This window comes from Lepus europaeus, chromosome 1 (genome assembly GCF_033115175.1).
Source record: "Lepus europaeus isolate LE1 chromosome 1, mLepTim1.pri, whole genome shotgun sequence".
NCBI lineage: Eukaryota > Metazoa > Chordata > Mammalia > Lagomorpha > Leporidae > Lepus > Lepus europaeus.
Window position 1 is genome coordinate 130,902,539 of NC_084827.1, and position 24,500 is coordinate 130,927,038.

Consider the following 24,500-nt stretch of genomic DNA (forward strand, 5'->3'; position numbering starts at 1 on the left):
AATTTTGCACACACCAAACACAGCTTATTTTTAATTATTTACTTATGTGACTAAGTCTGGGTTGTAATTTAAAAATAGATTTTCCAGTTTAAAAGCAGTAGCACAGGAAGGTGCTCCTTGCTGAATTAAGCTGTGCTTAAGTGAGAACTGGCGCTGGAGAACAACACGTCCCCTGTGAAAAAGGATGGCAAAGCCATTTCAGTGAGTCTAACCTTTATGGAGTGCTATTATCAACTCAATTGTATGTTTTTTCCTGTTTCGCAAACATGTTCCCAAAAGACTTTTAAAATAGCTTTCTTTCCTGCTAAATTGTTGTGCCAAGCACTTTTTCTGAGTCTCTGTCTTAACTGGACCAGGATGTGTTAAAGAAAAAATGCCCTGTCACGGTTGACAGGGTTTAATAGGCCTTAAGGACAACATAAAACATTTTTCTAATGACTGCTCCCTCCATCATGAACTGTATTTTTATGAAAATGCAAAATACCCTGACAGTACTGAAACAACACCTTCTCAAAAAAACTATCCTGTTAAATCAAGACATCGAATGAAAAAAATCTTCATCAAAGCAGAATATTTTTCCTAACAACAACAAAAAAACTACAAAGAAAATAACTTTTACATGAAAGTTAATCTGAAAGAAAAAAATAATCACACAGAATGGTTTCCTAGTGCCTAGTAAGTCTTTATGTGTTTGATTATGGACAAAGCAAAGAGCTAGAACATCCTAAGTTCTGTCTTGCTCATTTCAGAATGAATCCTATCTCACTTCGAGGGCTCAAAATGCAGCATGGCTTTTAAGTACTACAAAGGTCTGTCATCCCAGTGAACCTTCCTCGCCAAAGGCTTTCTGAACTACAAAAACAGTGGCAATCTCAAAAAAAGGAGAAGAAGATGATGAAGATGAAAGTAAGTGTAAGATAAACACTGTCTGCTGGCTACTTTGATGGTGGCTGGAGCTGGAAAACTTCCAGGGGGCTTTCTGGAGCAGAAGTCAATACGGATATCTGAATAGTGTGCTACTTTTGGCGGCAGATAACAATTTAAAAAGTAACAGTAGGAGACATGTATTGGGGAAAACAACAAGAAAATCATAGAGGTGCAGAGCAGCACCAGTTTTGCAGAGAAAGCTGGTTCTGGATTTGGAAATCTGTTGAGAGGTTTACTGACTGGGAGTGTGAGCTACTTTCACCTCTGTCTCTGTAGCTCTCTTATGGGGACAATACATAGATCATAAGTGTATAGTGGGGATTAAATGTAGTAACTCACCTATCCCAGTATCTGACAAGGGATAACTGCTCAGAAAGGGAATGGCTTGATTTGCTTTAGCTGTCCCCCATTAGAAGATTTGTAACTTTGAGTAACACTGTATGTATCCATTTAACAGTGTCAGCATTTCCAGCTTTTTGTAAAAAGGGCACTGGGTCACTGAAGGCAGTGGGATTTTCATATTTCCAAGAGAATGAGGATGGACTCTGTCCCCAAAATCATTTGCCTTCTTAGCAAAACTACCTTGCTGTGTATGCATAATGCTGCTGACTCTTTTGCTCTGTTAGGCAGTGATATGTATGTATGTGTGTGTGTGTATATATATATATATATATATATATATATATATATATATATATATCTCCATCCTCCCCTGTAAGAATGGTATAAATCTCAGTGATGGTTGATGTCTCTCTGATCTTTTCCCAACACCCTAAGGACAATATTAAGTTGGAGTCTTTTATGCTTTGTCAAATACACAGACTGAGAAGATTTCTAGATTTGCATTGTCAACAACTGGTTTTCATTTGCTTACTAAATTTCCAGATCAAGAAGAAAGCCAATGAAACTGAAGGTGTGAGATATATTATGTGGAAATAGCAGGGGTTATTAGGGAGATAAATTGGTGCAAGGAGATAAAACACAAATGATTCAAAAAGAAAGAAAAGCCTGCATTGGGTAAGCTTAAGAGAAAGTTTTGTAGCTTGGAGGAAAGGCTGTTGTGTTCCTAATCATGCAAGAACTAAGGAAATAAGAAAGTTTGTTCTGGGGAGAGCATTTGGCACAGCAGTTAAGATGCCAGTTTGGATGCCTGCAGCCCATGTCAGTGTCTGGGTTTCAGCCCGGCTCCATTCCTGACTCCAGCTTCCTGTTAATGTGCACCCTTAGAGGTAGCAGGTGATCTTCAACTGCCTGGGTCCTTGCCATTCACTGGGAGACCAGGATTGAATTCTTTTCTCCCAGTTTTGGCCTGGCCTAACCCTAATTGTTGGAGGCATCTGGGGAGTGAAGCAGCAGAAGGGATCTCTGCATGACTGTCAGTCTGTCGTCTTTCTCTGTCTCCTTGCGTGTCAAATAAATAGATTTGAACAATTGAAGAAAAAAATAGAAATTTTATTCTTTCTAAAGTACATATCCTACTGTGTGTGTGTTGTATGTATTTGTGATGTTGCATGTGTGTGTGTGTTGTATGTATTTGTGTGTTTATACGTTTTGACTTTTTTGAACACACAATCTAATGTTGTATGTGTTCAAATGAAAGAGTACCCATATCAGGCTTTGAAGCTGCTGAGCTTTACCAAGTCATTTATAAAACGACTTGTCAAAACTTGACAGCAGACCACACCACCAACCATCCTCAGCCAAAAACCAAAAGCCAAAAAAAAAAAAAAAAAAAAAAGCAACAACAAAACCAGCAAATGCTGCTAATGCTGTGTGTGAATAACAGCAATTCATCACCTCAAAGGATTATTTTAAGCTCAAGAACAACTCAAATAATTTGTCCTGTAATATTGCATATATTTTGATCACTATTTATGAAAAAACTGTTTGTAAGAAAATGTACTGTTAAAAGTTGGAACTAAATTATTTAACCATTGAAGATGTAAAGAGTATTCAGTTCACATGTCAAATTTAAAATATTCTGCTAAAAAGCATCTCATAAACTTTTAAGAGGATTATGCCTCTGCAAGATTGGTGGTACTAGTTGGTGAGAAAAAGGAAGAAGCAAAAATATGAAATACTAGGCACCAAAATGCTTTTCTCACCCCTCTCCCTTCTGTTTATTCTCTTTGTTTCTTTCATTTGCATTTTTCTTTTTTCCATTGTATTTTTTTTTGCCTACAGCCTTTTAAACTAACCATTGATTGTAAATCTGGTTAGTACTCAATAAAAGACTACTAAATATAAAATTTTTTTTGTTTGATCAACTATTGTAGTGTTTATTATAAAATTAATACACACAAACACATATACAGCAAAAGATGCTGAGAGAGTGTTATAACTGCAAGAGGACAGTCTTTTCTGATTTATTTCCTATTAGAGAAAGTGATAGAATCAACATCATTACATACACAAATTAACTATTTAACTGAAAAATATTTTAGTCAGATGTATGAAGAGCAAAATTTTAGAGAAAATAGAACTATTTTGTTCAAAAATGCCAATAATGACTTGAGAAGGATCTAATTACTGTCTTTTCAAGACTTTGATTCTATCAGTCCCAAGAAACACTATAAAGCTCCTTCTATTTTTAGTGTAGCTAAAGACTGACATACAGTGACATATACAAAGTTTTCTTTAGCGAAGAACATATACTTAGATCGCACATTGCATTTAAAATTTCAAATAGCATTAAGTTGAATGGGAGTAAACCTAGTTTCTAATTTTAACCAAATCTGAGGATTACTGCAGAGACAGAATGGAGGCTGTTCTGGCAACAACAGGTGCGATTCAAAGGCTTCTCATGCAGGGTACATTAATGTCTGCTAGTATTCCCACCTCCATGTGTTGTCTTGGTTTCTGTTACTAAGCAAGCCCAATAATAGTTGGAGCAAAACCATTTATCTTTTGGTGGCCTCCATTGCTTTGTTTTCTTTTAATTTGTAAAATAAAGTTGTTCCACTAGATTGTAAATGTGCTTTCTTTGTTCTTCAATTCTATTGCTCTTAGGGGAAAACTACCATTCTTATATCCAAGGCACATATATTAATGCAAATACTTTACATTTTCAAAGCCAAAGTTACAAAGAACTTTTCCTATTAATTTACTTCAGATTGTAATTGCAACAAAATATTACAGGTTGCCACATAATTCTATTTTCATGGTTTTTATATATTTAGAAAAGTATTTTTGGATTCTTTATTTTAGCTAATATGAATTTTTCTTTCTCTACCCAATGCGCTATCGATGAGTAAAGCAACACTCGAAAAAGTATGAACATATATTTGAAGTTCATTTATATCACTGAGTAGTAGAAAACCTAGAAAAAACCTAAAGCTATTTAATACAATATTCACAAAATTATATTATGTACTCTATTTTTAAGAAGTTAGATGCCCATTGCAGAAATCAGTAAATGAATCCAGTACAACCTTTTATGGGATGAAAGGGTATAACCTGCTCTGTGCAGTTTAAAAGACAAAAAGCCAAGACTGATTTACAGCTGATTTTGCTTTTGCTCTTAGGATGGATGGTTCTAGGTCTTATTGTTATGCATGTGCAAATTCTCACATCTCAGAAAAGATACCAAGAAAATTGTAGTAAAATAAACTAAGTAACTGTATCAACCTGAAAAGGAAATAGTTAGCACTATGCCAGCAATTGCTAAAGAATAGCTAGAACAAAGAAATAAGATTTATAAATGGTTTTTAATCATATTTATTCTTTTTCTTGAAAGCTCTATAGAGTTAGTATTTAAACAATGTTTCATTGGAGTATAGAATTTGCTTTTTCCTAAAAACAAATAACAATCACATTTTCAAGGGAGCACGGGTAAATCAATTCAGAGCACATAAAATGTTCACAACCTCTTGGTTAGAGGTCTGAAGTCTTGCCCCACTTCCGCCTTCCCTTTCTCCCAAGACTGTAGCAGTCCCTGAGAGCATTTTGTAAGGGAATGTTTTACATGTGAATGCCTTTAGTTGACTCTCTTTAGCAGATGATAAATAATAGCCTTGATCTCCCAGGGAAACTGTTTACAACATCAAGTCTTTTCTCTACCCCACCCCAGCAGCCAGCAACCCCCACCTCACCACAGGGCCAGCTTTTAAAATATATTTGTTTTGATTCAGGGCATAACCTTAGTGGAGTGTGAGGATTTCTCTCTGGACCAATAAAGGAGATGTCCCTGTGATCCAAGCATGTGACAAAAAGTAAACAGGTTTTGATATTTCCTTTCTAAAGCACAATTTGATTTTATAGTAATGTAAATTGAATACAGGGATTGCATAATCCATTGAAGACAGCAAGTGTCTAAAACATCTCTATAGTCAAATTATTGAATGACATTCTGTACTCTACAAATTATTAACTTATTTACACATTCAAAAAATGTTTATTGGGCCAGTAGTATGTACCTTAAACGTGATTAAATATTGGTAAAATAATGGTTAATAAAAGATAACTAAATGAATGTCCTTATAAAATTTTAATTGGAAATATTCATACAAATTTAAAAACCACAGAGGAAGATAATTCCTATAAAGGAGGAAGGAGATGATCTAATCTCCAGGATCAGGGATGATTTCCCAGAGGAAATGATATTTTACTTGATCTTGAGATTTGGGTTGTTATTCATTAGGAAAAGACAGGGCTGAGGAAGGTGGGAGGATAGGGGAGAGGGCTGGAGACTTGGGAAACACATATGCAAATACCTCCAATCAGAAAAGAGTGGAAGGCAGATAGGGAAGGAAAGTAGTGTGAGAGGAGATTGAGTGTGTGTAGGGACCCCACTAAGTGGGAGTTAGATACCTTGTTAAAGACTCTGGCCTATGTCCCATGACACCTGCATTCATGTGTTTCAAGTAATTGGCTGATAGGAAAAGATTTGGCTTTGTGTTGAGTAAAGTCAGATGGAAATGAGTTAAGGAGAGAGGAAAACAGTGAGAATAAAGAATTATTTTTGAGAAGGCTGGCTTTCTAAAAGAAGGAAGAATAGTGGTGGGTATAGGAAGTGTAGGCTTTCTAAAAGAATGTAGGAGAACCTACATTGACTTGAACATTTAGAAATACTAATTGGGGATCCATTTGAGTGAGAACATTTGAGTATATAAAAGACACCACACAGATACTAAGAATCCCTCGAAACTGAACAGAACAGGACTCCAAGCATTGACAGTCTGTCTTAGGAAAGAGAAGGTAATGTGGCATTGCTTTAAAAGCTGAGAAAGAGGAACTAAGGATACTTAGTCTTGAAAGTATGTAGGTACAATATGAAGGTAATGAAATTGTCTTTTGAAACACTGGTTGTTGAAACATTAGGGGGAAGTGAGTGACTAATGGAGGTATATCGAAAGCTGGGGAGGTCTGAAAGTTTATTTTGGTAAGGATTTACCCATGCTCCTGGGTCCCTCATTCAGTGCTCTTACAAGTTGACTCTCCAGCATCTCTGTCTTTAAACCACATCAAGAAAAAGTCATTCGCATTCCACACTGGATGTTTATTTCAAAAAATGGCACATAGTAATTGTTACTGGCCTGCTCTTGAATAATCATTTATATTCTGCAACATATGTGTCAGCTCAAGGGCTGACACACACATAAACTGTGAATTGTGTTTCAGTAAATAAGGCAATCCAAAATTGCTTCCCTCACTTTTACGTCTTGGGACAATTGAGAGTTATTTGGCATTTTAAAGAATGGAAACTGGTATCTAATGATATAGTTAGCCATTGATTGGGACTCTATTATTTCAGCTCTGATAGACATTGATTCTCTCAATGTACCTATGTAACTTAGGCAAATTACTCTTCTAACTTCTGTATCTATATACATAAAATGAGGATAGTGATATTGCACCCTATGTAGAGTTGATATCACTATTACATGAAAAATTAGAAAAGAGCTATGAACATTTTCTGGCACAAAATAATGTCTCAGCAAACATAGGTTGTTACTATGATGCAGATTTAATATGGAGTGTCACCATTGTCATCCAACAAGAGGAATGAAAAGCATTATATCTAAATTGGGACAGAAGCTTAACAAAAATTTAATTAATGTGCAAATTTTTTTTATCAGAGGAATTTCTTTCCCATCACATTTTGTTAGGGGTCCTCAGAAAATTATACCCCAGAATGAAAGCCTCAGGTGCAAAGTTTGCCTCTGAACTCTTTTGCTGTCCTAATTTCATCCCTCATTTACCCCCAAGGTAAGTCATAGAAACTAGAATTCCTCTTCCCTAAAGATAGCCATAAAACCTGAAAATATTACTCTTTCTCCCATTTTTCCATGTAACGGTATAAACACATTGTGAAAAACTATTTTGTCTTATATAAACATATTTTTCTCCCTTAATATTTAGAAAGTATAAATTAATACTTACTGTTTACACATTTCAAAAAATATGTATACAATGAGTACTTGTCCATAGAAATTAACATTTCCATCTCCCTGCCCTTTATATTTGGAATCTTCAAGCCTCTCTCTTCTTTATGTTCATAAAATATGTAATAGGTTATTTTGAACTATGTCACCCAACTATGTTGTATAACACTAGAACTTATTCCTTCTATCTAGCTGTGTTTTGGTACTCCTTATCCAACCTCCATCTGTCTCTTCCTCCCCATGTCTTTATCCATCATGAACAACTGTAGCATCTAAATTATGGTTAAAGACTTGAGTGGGCATTTGGTGAAGCACTTGAGATGTTGCTTGGGATGTCTGCATCACATATCAGAGTGGCCTAGGTTTGTTCCTTGGCTCCACACATGATTCTTGACTCCTACTGGTGATAACTCTGGGATGTGCCAGGTGATGGCTTGATGTTTAGGACCCTACCACCCCCATAGAAGATGCAGATTGAATTTGGGGCTCCTAGCACAGCCTGGACCAGCTTCAGCTGTTGTAGGAGTTTGAGGAATAAAGCAAAACGATGGAGAATCTCTCTTTGACTCTGCCTTTCAATCTCTGTGTCTCTCTGCCTTTTAAATAAAATTAAAAATAAAAAAAGCTTTTTAAGATAAAATAAAATGATTATTTAAAAAGATTGAGCAGTGAAATTACATATATGATACAATGTTGATTTTAAATTATAAGAACTATAGCCAAAAGTGTTTCACTTAAAATTTAAAGTATTTCTGCAAGTCTGTGAATTTTGTCATTAAAAAAATTCCTGATTATCAGACTCAGCATCAATTTCAAAAGTTTTTTCCATACCAGTATTTAGACAGTTGTTTTTTTTTTTTTAAAAGAATTAAACTTGGCACATAATTTCTTACAGTTAGAAAATTCCAAAAGGATTAATTGAAAATCATGCAAAAGCTAACCCTGATTTTCTTTTAAAGATTTATGTAGGCCGGCGCTGTGGCTCACTAGGGTAATCCTCCGCCTGTGGCGCCGGCACCCGGGTTCTAGTCCCGGTTGGGGCGCCGGATTCTGTCCCAGTTGCTCCTCTTCCAGTCCAGCTCTCTGCTGTGGCCCGGGAGGGCAGCGGAGGATGGCCCAAGTGCTTGGGCCCTGCACCTGCATGGGAGAGTAGGAGGAAGCACCTGGCTCCTGGCTTCAGATCGGCGCAGCGTGCCAGCCATAGCGGCCATTTGGAGGGTAACCCAAAGAAAGGAAGACCTTTCTCTCTGTCTCTCTCTCTCTCACTGTCTAACTCTGCCTGTCAAAAAAAAAAAAAAAAAAGATTTATTTATTTATTTGAAAGAGTCACACAGAGAGAGGATTGGCAGAGAGAGAGAGAGAAAGAGAGGTCTTCCATCCTCTGGTTCATTCCCCAGTTGGCTGCAACGGCCAGAGTTGTGCCGATCCAAAGCCAGAAGCCAGGAGCTTCCTCCGGGTATCCCACGTGGGTGTAGGAGCCCAAGGACCTGGGCCATCTTCCACTGCCTTTCCAGGCCACAGCAGAGAGCTGGATCAGAAGAGGAACAGCCGGAACTAGAACCAGCGCCCATATGGGATGCCGGTGATTCAGGCCAGGGCATCAACCTGCTGCGCCACAGTGCCGGCCCACCAAAATTTTTTAATATATATTTAAAAGATTTATTTATTTTATTTGAAATGCAGCTTCACATAGAGAGAGGGAGAGAAAGAGAGACCTTCCTTCTACTGGTTCACTCCCCAAATGGCTACAACAGGCAGGTCTGGTCCAAGGTAATGCTAGGCACCAAGAACTCCATCCAGAGCTCCCATGTGAGTGCAGGGGCCCAAACACTTGGGTCATCCTTCATTGTTTTTCTAGGCACGTTAACAGGGAGCTGGATCAGAGGTGGAGCAGCCGGGAATTGAACCGGTGTCTGTATGGGATGCTGGCACTGCAGACAGCAGCTTAACCTGCAATGCTACAGGGCTGGCCCCAATTTTTGAAAGGCAGAGTTACAGAATAAGAGAGTTCTTTCATCTGGTAACTCATTCCCCAAATGTCCACAACAGCTGGGGCTGGGCCAGGCTAATGCCAGGATCAACAGCTAAATCAGGGTTTCTCATATGGGTAACAGAAAACCAAGAACTTGAGCCATCATCTGCTTTCTCCCAGGATATGCATTAGCAGGCAGCTGGATCAGAAGTAAAGGTGGGACTCAAGCCTAGGCACTTGATATGGGTTGCAGGTATCCCAAGTAACTGCTTAACTGTGCCACATCCCCTACCTCCAACCCTGGTTTTCTGAATATATAAATCAACATGAAATCTTTATTTTCTATGTATATTCCTATACCATCTGCCTAATGACATTGATTGTGTCATGTTGATTTTTTTTTTTTTTTTTTTTGACAGGCAGAGTGGACAGTGAGAGAGACAGACAGAGAGAAAGGTCTTCCTTTTGCCGTTGGTTCACCCTCCAATGGCCGCTGCGGCCGGCACATCGCGCTGATCTGAAGCCAGGAGCCAGGTGCTTCTCCTGGTCTCCCATGGGGGTGCAAGGCCCAAGCACTTGGGCCATCCTCCACTGCACTCTCGGGCCACAGCAGAGAGCTGGACTGGAAGAGAAGCAACTGGGGCAGAATCTGGCGCCCCAACCGGGACTGGAACCCGGTGTGCCGGCGCCACAAGCAGAGGATTAGCCTAGTGAGCCGCAGCGCTGGCGTGTCATGTTGATCTTGACTTTTTTTTTTTTTTTTTCTGCACTAGCCTGTAAGTTCTTCATGATAGTAGGCAATCCTTTGTCCTAGAAGTCTATTTTCATTGCTAGCTTAGAAATTTTCAAGGATATACACCAAAGTTCATTCATCCTTACCTTCTCTAACACTTAAAACAATACATAGCAGGTATTTGGAAAGTTGGTTAAATTATTATTTAATTGATCTAGTGTCAAAATACTCAGAATTCCACCAACCTGTGCAAAGTTGAGTTGCAGTTGTATAGTTTCTCGGTGTTAGATAAGATTCAGGTTCAGAGATGGCTTTTTTTCATCTCTATTCAGTTTTCCTTGTATTATAGAACATTGCTTCTTCTTTAAACTCATCTGTTAGAAACTGTTGCACTTACATACTAAATGATGTCCTTCCTACATTCCTGTATTTAGGTTATAATCCCAGATGTTACTGTAATTGGAGATAGAGTCTTTAGAGAAGTAAAGTTAAATGAAGTCATAAACCTGGAGCCCTAATCCAGCACAACTGATGCCCTCAAACTGGACAGGATGTGTGAACACAGGGGAAAGTCCATGTGTGAATGCAGCCAGAAAGTGGCCACCTGGAAGCCAAACAGAGAAGTAGGAAGAGAAACCAGTTCCGCTAACACCTTGTTTTCACACTTCCTTGTTCCAGCATTATGAAAAAAATAAATTTCTGTTGTTTGGACCTTCTAATCCGTGGTGTTTTATGTGACAGCCTGAGCAAACTGCTGCCATTGGCTGAGTCTGCTTTCACAGCTTTACTTAAAAGTGGTAGCTGGTAAAATATTCCAAGATTTTAAAAATGGTAAGAAAGTATCTCATTTTAAATACTTTCTACTTACAAGTAGGTCATTTCATTTATTCAAATATAAGAACAAAGACGTATTTTAATTTGCAAAGGAAAAATCTATGTTAGAGAAAATGTATACTGAATATGAAGTTAAATTAAAATGTGTTGAAAAGTTCTTCCAAAATTGTTTCAACAGAGGTATAAATCTATCTCTAAAGGTCTGTGATAGAGGCCTGAAAAACATACGGAGGTTCAGAAGCATAATAATGACATTCTATAGAGCAGCTTTAGAGAGTTATGATTAATAACTGTTAGTTCTGGATGCACATGCTAATCTTTCTGGGAGCAGAAGCTAGCTGATATACTGACTTAAACTTTGTTTGCCCTACTAATCATTCAAACCTTTGTTGCTCCTGTCACACTGAGTTACAAATTCCTAACAGAAACTGCTCAGAAATCTTTAAAATTGGACAGAGGCTAATATTCCTATGAGAATAATTACATTAAAATGATCTTAATGTAATAGATTAACTAAATATGTTGGCATTTCTGTGTTTAAGAGCTCTTGTCTTTCCCAGATAGTTGTAATATAAGCAAAAGTTTCTTTCTTTCACATCAGTAAGTTTAATTAAAAGAATCATTTAATGAACTAATTCTGGAAGAGACCAAAGTTCATTCATGAGATTATGAAATAATATTTATAATGTGTATCTTGGAGAAAATCTCTTATTCATTAGAACATCATTCTTCCAAAGTAAAAAGATAATGAAACTAGTTGAAGGCATAGCTCAAACAGGGAAAGAGCCCTAAACATATTTATTATTCTTTCGATATTTTTTTCAAAACTAAAGAAGTTGACTGATAGGAAGAGGCACTGATCCTGTAGTGAAGATGACTGTAGAAGTTATTTCCTTTTGCCAAGTTCCATTTATTTGCCTACAGCTTCAAAAAGACTCCGGGCAGGCAAAAAAAAAAAAAAGTAGTCTATTAAAAGAACACATTAAAACTGGTTATGAATTCTTGTCAGCTAGTGCCAGGAGAAAAATAAATCATTAGGTCCCCACACAAACTTAATTGAGAGCCTAAAAATCAATGGGAGGTCATCTTAATTTACTTTTCATGAGTATACTCATACAGATGGAGTAAAAAAAATAACTTATTAATATATGTGTAAGGTATGTAAAAATGTGGAGATATGGAGGAAGTTAGTGTTCAGAACAGAAGGTGGAGGACAATAAATTTCTAAAACCTATCCTTCAATTATTTATACATATATAGGGTAATAATACATGCAAATGATTTTACTTTTAAATACTTAACATGGGGCCAGTGTTGTGGTGCAGTGAGTTAAGCTTCTTCCTGCAATGCCAGCATCCTATGTGAGCACCAATAAGTCCCGGCTGCTCCACTTCCAATCCAGTTCCCTACTAATGTGCCTTGCAAAGCAGAAGATGGTCCAAATGCTTGGGCCCCTACTGCTCACATAGAGATGTTTTAAAGTTCCAGGCACCTGATTTCAGCCTATCCTGTTCCAGTGCTTTTTTTTTCTCACACTCTCTGTCTCTCCTCTCTCTGTAACTCCGCCTTTCAAATAAATAAATAAATCTTTAAAATAAATGGACAACATATATGAATGTTTAATGGGTTTAGAGAAAGGATTGAGATAGCCATTTCTCTCAACACACTTGTGCATACCTGTGAATGCCAGTTTATTATACTGTGGTTGACTTGCAATAATTTACATGTTGCCTCTCTTAACTGTTAACAGTCAGAGCCAGGAATAGATTTAATCCATAGGTAATGCAGATCAGCAACAAGGCCTCCCATGTGGGAGTATCTATATTCATTTTTTCCCATCTGAAAACAACTTTTTTAGGAAGTGTCACATACATTCTGATTGCCAGGTGACTCCTATGAAAACATAAGACACTTTAAGTTAGCTACATAATGCTCTAGTTCACTAACTGTTTTCACAAACTCAAACACTTTGAAACCTTCTCTTGGTTCCATACTATTTAAATGTTAATCTTAATTATATCTAAATAAACTCTCAAGTAATTGCGCACTCTTTTCACTGAAACCTTATTAGGCCTCAGAAGTCTTTGGGTATTGAATCATATTATCAACAACTCACAAAGTCCTGATTTTATCTGTATCTTACTTGGAACCCTCAGAAACCTGCAAAGTTTCAAATTTTTCTCAACATTCCTAAAGGACTAATTCAGAAGCCAGTGTCTTTCACAGAGCCACCACACACTATTCTTGCTTTAGTGCTCTAACTTACTTTGCCAATGTCTTCTGCCCTTTGAGTCAATTGAAATGACCCTCATCTTGCTACTATGTACCACTTTTTCCTAACACTGTCTTCTGAGGATGTCAAAGGCATCAACTCTTGGGATGCTGGAGCTTTGTTGCATTATATGTTGAATTTGTGAAAAATGACTTTCCAATGTCCGCTCTACTATGTTGCCACCTGGGCCTAAATGCAGCAAAATTCCTATCAAGAGTTAATATTCTGCTCATGAAATTATTTCCATCTTTAGCCCCCTAGCTCCTAGTCAGTTTTAAGTGTCCAGCGAAGGTCAGGGGCCATGTCAGCCCACCCTTTGAACCTTCCTGTTTTCATTATCGTAGATCAGGTCCCATGTAACAAAGCAACACAAATCAGGTAAGTCCAATTTCTTCTTCCCTTGTTCAGAAAATTCAAAGCTCTTTTGCATATTATTCTAATCTTCCAAGTATAGATGGTAGTAGAAGAGAGGCAGGAAGTAGGTGAAAGGAAAGGTGTTTGGAACAAATATTCCATCCTGGTTCCACTTTACTAATAAAAAAGAAAACATTTTCAGGATTTTATTATGGTGACATTCAAAAATCTACTACCAAAAGAGTAAAAATAAAGAGTAGGGATAACATGATAAAGGAGAGCCAGCCAATTGTATCATTACATCTACTGTTCTTTTTTTACTGAAATTTCAAATGAAAGCTAGTGTTTTTAGAAAACATATAATGGCAATATATGAGTTGAGACAAATTAAAATAATTATTGAATTAAAAGAGTTAATTTAGTAAATAGACTGTTTTTTTTTCTGCCTGCTTCACCAATATGAAGGCAGCTTACAGCCCCTGTATCAGTCTTGCTTCATCTTGTGCAATCAAGTATACTTTTCTCAATCCTTTTCCAATATAAAAATACTGTCCACTCAGTATATTAGGGTTTGGTGTTAAATAGGTACAACTTGCCATAGGGGTGAGAAACACAGTAAAAAGAGAATTGAGAGATCTGGTATATATAGAGTGGTTACAAAATTTCTAAAGAAATGTGTGTTGAGTGATAATCTTATTATGTTAGGATATGGTGAGCAATATCAGAAAGTTATTTTAAAATGGAAATATCAATTGTACAGATTATTTGAATAGGTGTTCCATAATAGCTTCATGAGAGATTTTTGTAGCAACAATTAACCTAAAATTTAACATTCACCAGCATATTATGTACTCCCAGTAAGAAAATAACTTGCAATATTCAATAGACAATGGATTGAATAGGAATTCAAAATGGTGTGGTTTCCTGAAATCCAGATTTAACATTATTTGACAATTTGCTTTGCAACATTGTAAAAGAAAATATTTCTCCAATTTTTCTAACAATAGTTAGAATTCTACAATAATTGTTGAATCCAAGTTCAATGTATAATGTTCAGTAGCACAGGGTGAATAATTACATTTGCAAGATGAGTTTTAAAAAACCTATAAGAATCCTTCTAATCTTAAGAAGTTATAAGCCTAATATGTTAGAATGTTTGCAAATAGGCTTTTGAAAGTGCTATGTCCAGAAGTGGCACCAAAGTACTACAGTTGCCACACAGAATATAGAATGCATTCACAAAGGACTGGAAGAGAAACAAGTAATTCTTTCCTCTTTCAGTACTAAAATTTTTCAAAGGCTAATTTCACCTTTAAAGATGGAAGATTGGATAATAACAACATAACGTATTAGAAAAATTGTTCTGACTTCAAAGAAATAGATATTTCCTAACAGCCATGACAAAATGTAAATGAGAATATACAGTTTGGAAGGCCCATTTACTGGGTTTATTGAATCATATCTTTTCTTTTTCTTAAATTCAGGGACTGTTTTTCATTGGCATATGTGTTTTAGATTTAGCATCTTAAAAACTGCAAATATTTGTGTTGGGTTTTCCTTTGTGGGATATCTACTGCAGTCTGAAAAAGCAAGAACATCTAGCCACAGCAGGAACTTCCTGCAAAAATACAGTAAATGGCTGTATTTTCCTTGTATGTCACACTCCTGTTTATTCATAAATTCTAGATATTTCTTGAATGGTTAGTTAAAAATATGCTCAGTGTAACACTAATTGATAAATATAAATGTGTTTCCATTTGTTTCTAATAACTAATAAAAATATAAATAAAATATTGCTAAGTGTATTACAGAACCCCATATATTAATGCAGCAAGCCAAAAAGCATCCAGCCATTCATATTCATAGGTATCCTATATATGGAGAAATTAAAATTGAAAATTGGATTACCTTGGAAAAATATAAAGATTAACAGCTTAAGAAGAAGTTACTAGAAGTTAAGAACTGGCAGGTCTGTAAACCTGATAGGTATAAATAAATTGTGGCATAGACTGGTTGAAATTTTCACTTTATCTTATTCATATCAGGATAACATATTTTAGGAAGAGGAAGTGCTTTGTAAAAACTTATATGTAGCCCATAAAAGATAATTAATTTCCTTTGAAAGAAAGCTTAGGTGAGGCCTGGGAGACACAAAGGAAAACAAATGAAACAATAATAAAATATTTAAGTCCATTAAACAAAGGCTTTTGTTTCATTTTGTTTTTTAATGTAGGGTTTCTTACATAGGGGAAAGTCCCACTAAATTTACTATTGGAATTCTTTTGGGGTCTAATGGACTCCAGCTGCAAGTTTATCTGACTGGTCAGAATCTTAATGCTAGGTCCCACCAAACAGACTTTTGGAATCTGATAAACACCTCTTTCTTAGACACTTTCTGTTCAACTGACTGCTTATTATATCCATCTTAGAAAAAGATTGGGGTTTCTCACATTTGTGTCAGCATAAGTGTTGATAACTTCTTATGCTTTTGCAAGTGTATAATGCTCTTTATTATCTGAAATAAAAATAAACTAACTTGCTAATATGCATACCACATGGAACTATGCAGCTCTAGTTGCAAAAGACTTTTCTTAAATTCCTTATAATTTATTATTTTTAATAACAAAGGAGAATTCCTTTTGGTATCTTCAACCCGTTAGTTGCAAGTCTTATTTGTATTTGCACCAATAGCATACTTTCTTTGATATATGTATTATCAAGTTATGTTATCTCAAACTCAATCTTTCCTCCTGTAATTAAGTCAAGTTTGGAAGATGAGGTTAGTTGTTCAGATCACAAGTACAATGAAACATTGAAATAACATTTTTTATGAAAAGAAAACTTATATGCATGCTTCTTGATAAACTTGAGTGTGTTCTTTATGGGGGAGGACTTGCAGAGATGAATGAAGCACTCTAGTCTAAAGCAGTATTCTCTAAATTTTTTGTTGACACCTTCTGTATAATAATTTGAAAGAACTTTATCCATTTCAATTGACAGCTCAATTGCAAAGCATGTATTTTTTGGCACATTTTAAATGTTCACTTTTAAAGTATAACTATTATATCATTCTTTTAAATGTTCTCAGAGAAATATAAATACAAGAACAACTTAATATCTACCACATTCATATTAAAAATAAATGAATGTGCTCTTCTTAACAGTTGAAAATTGTACTTCATTTCTTTCTCTCCTTGAAATCATATTCCACATCACTACGCACCTTCCCCCCACATAGAATTTTATCCTATTGAGATGTTTTCCAAATCATTTTAAGTGAAACCTTGACAGAGTAATGTAAGCTCATGATACAGAAAAATAAATGATTAAAAGAGAGGATAAAGATTGAAGGATGCAGAGAGGTGAAAATAGAATTCTGGGGACATTTTGAATTTTGTGATGTTTGAGATTCTACTTTTTCATTTGAAGTTGTGGGCATTGCTACTATATAAACTTCTTCTCTTCCAGAAATTGTCACCCAGATCAAGAACGTTTATGAAATAAAAATATACATAGATTAAAATTTTATTTTGAAAAATGTGCTAAGTGGCTATAAATAGATATTTTTCATTGCAGATTGCAATATCATTACACCTTATTTCTTATTAAAAGTAATAATGATAATAATGGTGATGTTGATAACAACAGTAGCAAACTATTTTGGAAGGCTTACTAAATTCCATAAACTAGTCTAAGTAGTAACTACTTACACTTCTACTTGTATCTATTCATATGCAGAGTGCCCACCAAGTCTGGAAACACAAATATTACATAATAAGTGATTCATTAATGTTACTGTATAATACATGAAAAAGTAGCATTTAACTTTCCTGATTTTATGATCACATTATGAAAGAGCATATCATGTAAAACTATGATTAACCCAGGTTAACTCATGAGGAAACTGAAGTATTGTGTTTATTAACTTCACAAGTGATTAAAAGGGATCAATTCTAGAGTTGGGACAGTTAGCTTGGCTCTACATTCTATAGTACAGTTCATGATATGTTTATTATTCAAATTGGGGTAGAGGATCTAGAAATTGGTTTCTGTAAAACCAGCTGCCCCTGCCTATGCCTAGTGTAAGTATCCCCTTATTTTGTAGATCATTGATGTAAAGTATAAGATACATTAAGCTATAACGTTCAGTTCTAAATAATCTTCTCACCAAAAATAAAAATGACTTGCATTTGATAACAATTGTGCTTAGTAATGTAATAAAAATTATAAGTAATACAAAAGCTCTAATTTATTGTAAAGCAAATCTGAAAAGGAATATATGAGTATATAATTTTAGGAAACTTCATTAGCTATTCCGCATCTAACATGCTTTCTAATAAATTTCCATGTTACTTATTTTTATTTACTCACATATGAAACTTGTTCTAACAGTTACATCATAACCCTTCTTATGTAAAGAACTGGTTTATTTTCTGATAAAATACATTAAAATCCATCTGGGATAGAACAGACTCTTGGTTGTAAATGTTAGCATGTGCCCAAATATCAAAAGTTAAATCTCCAAGATTAGAAAAATGCATTATTTTTAGTCCTGGAAGGGAAGCAGGAAACAGTTTTCATGAAGAATGAATGGAGGGAAAGCTGAATGGAGCAGAAGGGGAACAAAAAGGATGGAGAGAGGCTGAAATAGATTATTGGGAAAGTAAGTGATATTTTAATAATAGTGAAGAGTAGTATTTAGCTTGTTTTATTGCTAGTATGTGAACCTCTCTCAAATATTCTATCATGAAAATACTCAATGAAAACTACTACACTCAAGCAATTTGTGTGAGTTGGAATTGTTTTACAGAAGTCAAAGAAAAGACTGCCTCAGCATTCAATGCAAAGCAGAACAATTTTATGCACCAGAGGAGAGGCTGTTAAACCAAGTTGGCAAGGAGGTTCCAAGGAAGCTCATCGATAAGAGATAGTACATTTTACAGGAAGGATAATAATATAGCAAACATTTAGTAGTTAGAAAGATTACTGGTAGATTCATGGCACTGAAGATGAGACCCCACAAAACACGAGGTCAAATATCATACCAATATTTAGCTATTGAGCAGGGTGCTATATTTAGGTCCATGCTTTATTTTGCTTTAGTGCATGTTAAGTTAACATCAATGACAAATATATATATATATATATACACATATATATATGTATACAAATATATATACATATAACATCAATGACAAATATATTATATATATATCATTTTCCTTATCCATTATGCTAACCTTGTTTTACTGAATCCATCACTTTTATTGTACACCCTGCTCATGATACAACAAAATAAGAATACATATTAATTTGTGGGCATTCTACTTTGGACTCTTTCAATAATTATAGTCAATAGGCCATCCATTCTGTCTCTTACACACATGGTAGTATTTCTATTTGGAACTTTGAGTTAAGTCATAGTGTGCTTTAAAAATTTCAAGAGATAATAAGACAATTGTTCATGAGCTTGATCTGTTAAACGTGTTTTAAAACACCAAAGGCATATTTTTCTGGAATATTTTAATAAAATTGAGTTTATATGATACAGCAGGCAATTTGACTTATAGTATTTAGAGATTTAAAAAAGTTCTTCATAGAAACTTTTAAAATTTAGGAACAGGACAAAAAACATAGGTCTAAAAGATTAAAGGACAGAGGAAAGAATGTGAATTATATCATTAAATGATAGAGACAAAGCTGTGAGCCAAAGTTATCTGGAAGAACTAAACTTAGGGAGGACTTTAGAACTTACCTAGGAAAAACCTTTATTATCTTTTTCAAATTTAGGTCAATCTCCTAGTTTACAGATGTGGCAACAAAACTCTAATCTATATATGTGATATGCCAGTCTATCTATCATATATATATATATATATATATATATATATATATGTAATAGGACAACAGCTTAGCTAGAAGGAAATATCTGATACAAACCAGGCCAGTACTCAGTGGCTGGTCTCCTAAGCTGTGTTATAGAGTACCCTAGCTCCTTGTTGTCCCTAACCCTTATACCTGATGAGATATAATTTCCCAATCACTGACAACTTGAGGAGTTGCATGTTGTGGTCTTGGATTGGACAAAACTAACACACTAATTGGGACCCTCTTTAAGAAAAAAAAAAAAAAAGAACAAAATCATAAGTACAAAAATAAATACCATGTCTTGGGAGAATGTTATTCAAATGAAAGTCTTGGAGCTTAAAAACTTTATGAGTTCAATGGAAAGCCTTTCTTTTCTTCATATTAACCATAATTTGTTTCACATTGTTAGAACTCTCCTAATTTTCTGAACTATGTATATAATTAGCTAGGAAAATTTTCATCCTGCCCTGTTGTGAGTGTTAACTCACCCTTCAGAGATCAACAGTCTCTTTCACTACATGGAGCTTTTTTTGATGAAAATATATAATTTGTATACACACAAAATTATTTTAATAAACAGACATCAATTAATAGATGCAAAACTAAAGTTTATAAAAATTCTAATCATTCAAAATAATCTCAAAATATAATCAAAAGAACAGATGATTCGGGGCCGGCACTGTAGCACAGCAGGTTAATGCTCTGGCCTGAAGTGCCAGCATCCTACATGGGCGCCGGTTTGAGACCCAGCTGCTTCACTTCCGATCCAGTTCTCTGGTATGACCTGGAAAAGCAGAAGATGAGCCCCTGCATCTGCGTGGGAGACCTGGAGGAAGCTCCTGGCTCCTGGCTTTGTATTGGTGCAGCTCCGGCCCTTGTGGCCAGTTGGGGAGTGAAGCAGTGGATGGAAGACCTCTTTCTGTCTCTGTCTTTCTCTCTGCCTCTCCTCTCTCTGTATAACTCTGACTTTCAAATAAATAAATGAATCTTTAAAAAAGAACAAATTATTCTACAGTTCAGTTAAACAAATAACAAACCACAAAATAGATGGAGCCAAGAATACAAAATAATTTTGTTAATAATTTATTAAATATAATGTTCGATTTTCAAGTCAATAATGAAATGATCAAATATTTAATGAAAAGTATTCAACCATCCATAAATATTAGGAAAAACATGATTTAATATCAGGTTAAGATTTAAATTTGAACATAGACCTATTTAACTGTGAAATTTTTATAAGCTAATATTTTCTTGGAGTCAGAACTTTCAGCAAGATCACTGATAATTAGAATTACATATATCTTTCTATTGCCAAAATCCAGTTTATGAATTTAGAAATTAGGAGCTCAGGCTGGCTTAGTGGTTTGCTTTACAGTTCCATAGCTATGGTGGATAAGACTCTAACTTTTCACTTAGGGTTCCTCTTAGGTAAAACTCAACCACTTACAATTCAAACTAACATGAGAACAAATTGGAATTCTAGTTTTCATATTTTTAATATCCTTAGGGGTAATTTTTCAATCTCCTTCCAAATTTAAATTTAAAATATTTTACACCTTAAACTATATGTGAGAAATAAAAAGAATTATGAAGGACTCAATTAACCTCTCACAGAAAAGCTCAGTGATACTCAGCATGTCTGTGAGATCAAGGTAATGCAGCGAAAGGAGTGTAAGTTTGGGTCTTTCATCGTCAAGCTACTTCCAACCCCTCTTCAAACTAGCAAGTATATATTACAGTGTAAATTGGAAAAATACTTAGAAAAGATGCTGTGTAATCCTCTCACTTTCCTCATGAAGACAGGTGTGATACACACAGTGGGAGACCAAAACAAATTCTTTCCTAGTAAGTGAATCTTCTTCCATTATCTGTTCTTTCCTTTATGTCTTCATTAAGAAAAATGGAGGATTTATATAAAAGTTGATCTGGAACCACATCACATAAAAAAGTTCAGGAAGAAAAATCAAGCTGTCAGATACAAATAGGCAATTTGAGCATTCAAACCTTGCTCAGAGGAACAGTGAGTCATGTGAAATGTAATGTGCAAAGGAAGCTGACACATAAAAGGATAGAACAACAATGATGAGTTCCCAAAGACAAACATTGGAACAAAGAACAATTATAGAGGGTCTATTTTGGTGCCAGCAATATGACTTGGGAATTTAAATATCACACTTCAGTACAGAAGAAGGGATTATGTCATGGAGCTTTAAATTCAAGACAAAATACTTTAGCAACCTTTATTGTTCATTAATATTATACTTTATTAGGATGATACATGATTGAATTATTAAGTACTTTGCCATCCAAAAATAGTTAGGGATAGAAATCTAATTTTGGGGGCTGGCGCTGTGGTGCAGTGGGTTAAAGCTCTGGCCTGATATGCTGGAATCCCATTTGGGCACTGGTTCTAGTCCCAGCTGCTCCTCTTCTGATCCAGCTCTCTACTATGGCCTGGGAAAGCAGTAGAAGATGGCCCAAGTCCTTGGGCCCCTGCACCTGAGTGGGAGACCTGGAAGAAGCTCCTGGCTCCTGGCTTCAGATCGGCGCAGCTCTGGCCATTGTGGACATCTGGAGGGTGAACCAACAGATGGAAGACCTCTCTCTCTCTCTGTCTCTACCTTTCTCTGTAACTCTTTCAAATAAGCAAAATAAATCTTAATAAAAAAATCTAATTTTGTAGAAAAGGGAATAATGAGGTGTAAGGATAGCTGCATAATTAATATTTTGTCATGGGTAGTTAATACCCAGATTCAAATTGAAATTGCTTTATCAGAGAAATCTAATAATAGTATCTAAAATAGTTTAAAATATTAACACAATTTATCCATCATTTTCCTGTTCACTTATCTATAAGGTATTCTCTTATTCTAATTATGGGACAGTTTACATATTGATAGGATTATAACAGCACTGGAATATAGCAGAAAACAATCAAATTCACAGAAGAAAGGGGCTTATTTCAAATGAGCAACTTATTTGTATTATTTTAAAACATTCAACATAGTATATTTTCTGTATCTATGTAGTGATATGTAAAATATACATATGTATGATATCTGTGGCTAATATTACTAAACTAATATTATTTCTAGTCCTCTGGCCAAAATAAAAAGAATATGGGATCTACAATAAAATATAAGTTTATTCTGGTGAAAAGCAAAAAAAAAAAAAAGGGCCTAATTCTGTTCACCAAGGTTCCAAGGAAATGATTTTGTAAGTCTGACAGGCGTGTATAATGCCCTTGTTATCAGTATTTTGTTGAATTTCCTTTCATAGATTTCCTTTCTTTGAAATTTAACTATATACCATTACATAAGGCCTTTCTATTTATTGTTAATGTGTTCATTTTCCTTGACTTTATTGAAAATCCAACATGTTACTTTCATTAGGTCATGAATGTTCTTTTGTAGCATATGCAATACCTGAAAGTAGAGTCATCCAAAGTTTTGACAGGTGGCAGCATAAGTGGTTGATGTATCATCGTAGCACCCTGGATGACAAAAGAACATTCCTGTGAATTTGGTAATAATACCAGTGGATAGTGAAATTTTACAGAATTTAACTTAAAGTTATACCTCCCTCTCTGTCTCTCTTTTTCTCCATCTCTCTCTCCCTCTTTCTCTCTCTTAAAACTATAAATACATTATTTTAAATGGAGCATTTGAATGGGAAGTTGGGAGGAGATCTACCAGGCATGTTTAGTAGGTTACTATCATGCTAATTTGGAAATAGTAATGAATATTGTCCTTAGACTCTTATGTCCTAAGAAGCAGAATTCTATGGGGGTCTAAACATGTAGGCAGATGACCACTTTTGTTCAAAGTCTTTTAACAATAGGAAAAGTAGAATCTATGGATTCATAGCTCAGGTATAGGTTCTGAGGATATAGCAGCCCCGGCCATAATGGAGTTTATTTTATAAGGAGAAAATCAACAATGAACAAGTAAATATTTGGAGGTTCAGTAGTGATATGTGCTATGAAGAAAATTAAGGCAGGTAAGAGGGTATGATAGCTCTACAGAATGTTCATAAAAAGTCTGGCTAAAGAGGTGACTTATGGGGCTGGCTCTGTAGCATAGTGAGTTAAGGCATTGTCTGAGATACTGTCATCCCATATCAGCACTGGTTTGAGTCCTGGCTGCTCTACTTCTGATCCAGCTCCTTTCTAATGCGCCTTGGAAAGCAGCAGAGGCTGTCTCAAGTGCTTAGACCCGAAAAAGCTCCAGGCATTGGACTGGCCCAGTCCCAGCCTCAACTACTGAGGACATTTAGGGAACAGAAGGAAGACCTCTATCTCTGTCTCTCCCTCTCTCTATAACTCTGCCTGTCAAATAAATAAAATAAGTCTTAAAAAAAGAGCTTATGAGCAGGGACCAGAAATGAGAGAGACCACCATGAAACATGCAGGACAAAGATTGCTTCTTAAAGAGATGATTTTGGTCAGTGGTCCTGAAGTGAAAATGATTTGGCTGGTCCAAAGACAGAAAAAGGATCAGCACGGTGCATGAGTGAATTTGGCATACACATGGAATTCAGCAAGTTCAAAGTTGAAGTCTATTTTGAGTATTTTAACAACTTGCTGGAAAATGCCACTAGAAATAGAAATGACTGAAGAGCATTATTGTTTTTTTCTGCATAGCTCAAGAAATTTCATTTTTCATCCTTGTGGATAACAGAAAATTTATTGATGAGTGAAGTTTGGTTAATTCATGTGTTGTATATTTTAATGAAATTACTGTGTATATGTCAGCATATACTTGCTACACTTCTTTCTAAAAAAACATCAATACCTGGAGTACAAATTATGTACTAAAATAAGTTAGTATCAAATAAGAGAGGATAGAAAGAAATCATTATAAAGTTCTATGAAAAATGATAAAAATACCAATAGAAAACTCCAAGGGTTTTATGATATTTTGATGCAAAGAAATGATTTTTTTTAAAGCAATAAGAGACACAGCCACATTCACAAGACTTGTAAACTCCATCAACTTTGTTAAATACTGAAAAGATTTTTAAAAGGGCACATATACACAATGGGATTATTTGTTTTTAACTCCCTTTATTTTCAAAGGAGATTTTGACACATAATTGATGGGTGTTTTGAATAAAGGGAGATAGAATGTTAGGAGTGTGATTCTTAACATTTTC

At 35.3% G+C, this 24,500-nt stretch overlaps 1 protein-coding gene across 2 annotated transcripts in view; it reads right to left on the minus strand.

Annotated features, from left to right (window-relative positions):
- CALCRL (calcitonin receptor like receptor) overlaps positions 1-24,500 on the minus strand; it is a 98,552-nt gene that overhangs the window by 61,090 nt on the left and 12,962 nt on the right. Inside the window, exon 2 of one of the 2 annotated variants that reach the window (XM_062188908.1) lies at positions 22,772-22,839. The exons of the other annotated variant lie outside the window; for it this stretch is intronic. The gene's annotated coding sequence lies outside the window, so the exon portion shown is untranslated. The remainder of the gene's footprint in view (positions 1-22,771; positions 22,840-24,500) is intronic. 2 annotated transcript variants of the gene reach the window in all.